The sequence below is a fragment of the Nematolebias whitei genome, chromosome 18 (genome assembly GCF_014905685.2).
Source record: "Nematolebias whitei isolate Nwh7 chromosome 18, NemWhi1, whole genome shotgun sequence".
Lineage (NCBI taxonomy): Eukaryota > Metazoa > Chordata > Actinopteri > Cyprinodontiformes > Rivulidae > Nematolebias > Nematolebias whitei.
Window position 1 is genome coordinate 20,707,492 of NC_056515.1, and position 4,513 is coordinate 20,712,004.

The following is a 4,513-nucleotide window of genomic DNA, read 5'->3' on the forward strand; positions in this document are numbered from 1 at the left end:
TTATAAGAATTGTCACTTGAAGAAAATACTGACGATACAGCTGCTGTAATCTTACTCAAGAAAATAAACGTACCTACCAGAGCTAGAATTAACAGTTAGTGCAATAACTTCTGTAACTTTTAGCTCATCGATCCTATTAGAATTAAAATTTCTCCAATCTGAGGCCGGTCAAACAACTATCGACAATACATACTGTTCAGAACCAGTCTTTTATATATTTTGAACGACCACTTATATTTTAGAAACTACTCGACTTTTATTCCACAAACTATAAAAATGCAAATTTCCAAAATAAAACGGTTGCAATGAGGCACTAAAGCAGCTTTAAGAGTTTGATTTTTAAAATCAAGACCACTGCATATTCTGCTCACACATTTATTTATTAAAAGAAATGTATAGTTTATTTTGTTTGTCGTTTATTTTGTGTATTAGTAGAAAAATCTTGGGTTCAATCATTTCAGCCTGAGCTGCAATGACCAACAAAGCCAGAGTGGCTGACACAATACATACACTTGCATTATAATTAACAGGATGGGTGAAATGACTTCCAGTGTGGTAACATTAGTACTTGTAAACTAAATCCCACAGAATTCATTAAAAACCTCTGGATATATAGACCTCTATAATTCAACAAACGATATACCAGTTCATACAATTGAACCCTGTTCTATACAGGTTTAAATAAGTTTTTGCAAACTATTTTGAAAATGTGGCTTCCCCCCACCCTCATTCATTTATTTTTATATTCATAAAACAACAATTCACACAAAATGTTTTGCCTTTAAACTCATTCCGTCAGTGATAATTTTTCTTGCGGTTCTTATGCATCTGAAATGTTGACTGACAATCATTTCAGCACATTTCCATTAAATCTACTAAACATTTACTTGAGCCACATTTGAATGCAATGAGTAGACCATTAAGTTCAACATAATTTGAAACTAAATGTAGAGGGTGGGGGGCTCCTTTAAAATAGACTAATTGGAAGAAAAACAACGTATAATGTTGATGTTCCTTTGTTCTTACCAGCAAGATGATGTCTCCCTCCACCACCAAATATGATTGATCGGACATCAGCTCTGGAAAATGTTCACACAAATTATTAGATACAGCAAACTAATTTCCTTCCTCCAGAAGTAAAAGTGCACTAAAGCTGACCGACAGCAGAAAGTAGTCATCAGATACATATTCATAAAGACGCCCAATATATAACATGGGGGCCAAGATGGTGTAGGGGCAGGGCAGCTGACTCGGGACCCAAAGGTCCCGGGCTCAGTCCCCGGTCAGCGCACATCTCGTGTCATCTCTGAGCAGGACACCCCATCCCCAGTTGCTCCCCAGGCGCCTCCAAAGGACGCCCACTGCTCCACCTGGTGGTGGGGGGGTTAAATGCAGAGAGCCAATTTTGCCATTTTATGGAAACTTGTACTGGGCCATACACGAGTGAACTACAAACCGTGACTTACTTAGTTGTATTTTGGGACATGAATGTTTTAAACAAATTATGGCACAGACGTCCTGACGATGGAAGGCTTACCTTCTAAAGTCTCTGGGTGAGCCTCAAACTTAATTACCGCTGAAACACAAAAGCAAATAAACAAGTTAGTTTGTTCTAACTGTTATAAACCAAGACAGCATAAAAGTTGAACTTTTTGCAATTACCAGTATTCACATTATCAGCAATCACGAGAATGACTAAGAGCAGGAGCGACATGTCTGTCATCAGCAGCCTCTGAATGAAGCTCGCAGCTCTGGGTGCTCTGTAATCCCACTGAGTGGAGTCAGCTGTGAGCTGCAGCTCTATGAGAGGCCCTTTAAGCTTTTTCTTCTTCTTCTTGTGTTTTCACTGGCGGTTGGTAAACAAGAATTTCTGCCACCATCTGGTAAGTGGTGTGAATTGAAATGACTCTAAAACTAAATAAATAAACCTAATTTTCTTTTAAACACACAAGTCTGTTTCAGCTATTGTATTAAAGCCTGTGTACTATTAGAGTTTCCACAATAATTAAGTTGGATCAAACATTACTTTACTTTAGTGAGACTGTTAATCAGCTGAGCTCCTCCATGTCTGTATTTCAGGCTTAACATAAACACATTATCTATGGTCTCATCTTCTCCACAGTATTCACATTTACCTGCATTCTGTTTCCCTTTTGTGAATAATAATGTCCTGTTTAATGACATGTGTCCAAATCCAAGATGTGATATGACGGTTTGTTTCTTCCCTCCTGTTTCTTCCAACCCATTTCTCCTGTTTTTTGTTGAATTCTATGAAACTATCGACCTTTTCTTTCTTCTTCCCATTGCTTTTGCCATCTTTCCCTAATTTTATGCCTAGTGATGCTTTTTACTTCTGCTCCACAGAATGTTATATATATATTATAATTCATATATTTTTGGTAGCGTCTTTGCAACTTTGTCTGCTATTCCATTTCTTTTTATGCCAAAACGCACTGGTAGCCACACAAATATGACAATTAAACCCATCATTTTAATTCTGTACAATGTTTGTTGTATTTCCATCATGATGTCCGGTCTGCTTTCTCAACGACTATTTTTAAATGGAATAATAAATGGTAAATATAAATAAATGGTACTTATATAGCTCCTTTCTATCTGATCAAGATACTCAAAGCGCTTTACAACACAATCTGTGTTCCCATTCATACAGCACTCTCCCAGATCTATACAAAGAAAGTGCTTTTTATCACATTCATACACTGATGGGAAATGCATCGGAGGCAATGAGGGGTTCAGTGTCTTGCCCAGGGACACTTCAGCTGGTGGAATCGAACCCCCAACTCTCACACTGGAGGATGACAGCTCTAAACACTCAGCCACAGCCGCCCAAATAATAATGAAGAACTGGAATTCATCTTCTTCTTTCAGCTGTTTCCTCTTCAAGGGTTGCCGCAGCGAATCATGCTCTGAACAAATTATTGATCTCAGTGGTTGATTATCTTCAATCCATTGATCAACGTGTAACTGATACACTTCCCTACTTTCACCCCAAACTCAGAAACAATGAATGCTGCCCCGACCTGATATGCTGTATCCTTTGATGCATCTGAATAGGTTTTTTTTACATATCCATAATATTGGTTAATGTATTCTATAAGTGTATTTTTTTTCTAATAATTTTAAATCTACTACTGGAACTGTGACTATCCATGAATGTATGATTGTTAGTAGTACTGTTGGTCTGACATTAAAATGGATCTGAATTTTTATAATTTTCTTATTTATGATCCAACCAAAGCTTTTTGCACGTTTTTTGTCCTTTTTCCAACATGATTTTAACCCTTCTTGTATTGGATGGTTCTGTTCATGACCTTTTAGATTTGCCCAGTAAGTTTACAGCTAGTGGATCTCTTCTAATGTTTAGTGGTGGCTCTCCCATTTCTACTAATATTGATCGTGTATGTGTTGTTTTAAATACACCTGTCACAATTCTTAATGTATGATATTAAATACGGTTTGATTTTCTAATTTTGTATTTTCAGCTGAGTTATAAATTGTACTTCCGTAGTCTAATTTTGATTAATCCTGGTGTAATCCTTTGTGACTTCCTGTCTGCTCTCCAGTTTCTTCCTGTTAAACACCTCATGATGTTTTTTTTTCAATAACTTTTTGAATGTGCACTGTCCATGTTATTTTTTCATCAAACCAGATTCCAAGTAAATTAAATCCTTTCACTTTTTCAAGTTCTTGTCCATATAACTCAAGTCCCATCTCATTTATTACTTGTTTCCTTGTAAAAATACTACTTTGGTCTTTTCTACTGAAAATTTAAATCCCCATTTATTAGCCCACTTTTCAACGGTTGTATATGCTTTCTGTGACTTTTTAACAATTAAATCAAAATTTTCCCCTTTTCCACAAAACTCCATCATCAGTAAATAACGATATTCCCGTTCCACTTTCTAAATCATCAAACATATCAATGATCATTAAAGAAATAAATAAATAAAAGACTCACCATGTTTTCATATTCTATGAAATATTTTTCTGAATAGTTTTGTCCTGTTGTCATCTGTATGTCTCTGATAGAAAATAATTTATCCATTTAAACATTTGATCTGTGACGCTCATTGTCTTCAGTTATATAAGTAATCCCTTTCTCCACATTATATCAGACACATTTTTTTTTACCTCAAAGAACAGCTACAACACTTTATTAATCTGAGAATTTCTGATTTTATGTTCAAGACACAAGACTGGATCCATCGGGTTTCTTCCTTTTCTAAAACCACTTTGAAAATTTGACATATATCTTCTTTTCTATATTGTATGTCAATCTTTCATTTGTCTTATTTCCCCACAATTTTGCAAATAGTAGATATAATGGCAGAGTATTCCTTGAAAGAAACTCTTATCGTTCATGCTAGAGTTCTGTAAATATCCATCAGATTGACTAAATTAGAGCCATTTTGTGGGTGGGGTAGGTGAAGCACCCACACCTGCCACCACCCTCATTCGCCCCACACTGGGCCCATGAGCAAGGCCCTTAACC

General features: G+C 36.2%; 1 long non-coding RNA gene across 1 annotated transcript; it reads right to left on the minus strand.

Moving 5' to 3' along the window:
• Positions 1-1,026: 1,026 nt before the first annotated feature.
• Positions 1,027-1,739, minus strand: LOC119424752. Its single transcript, XR_005187531.1, has 3 exons — positions 1,663-1,739; positions 1,538-1,576; positions 1,027-1,079 (listed from the first exon to the last, which is right to left on the minus strand). It is a non-coding gene; the product is annotated as an uncharacterized LOC119424752 (long non-coding RNA).
• Positions 1,740-4,513: the final 2,774 nt, after the last annotated feature.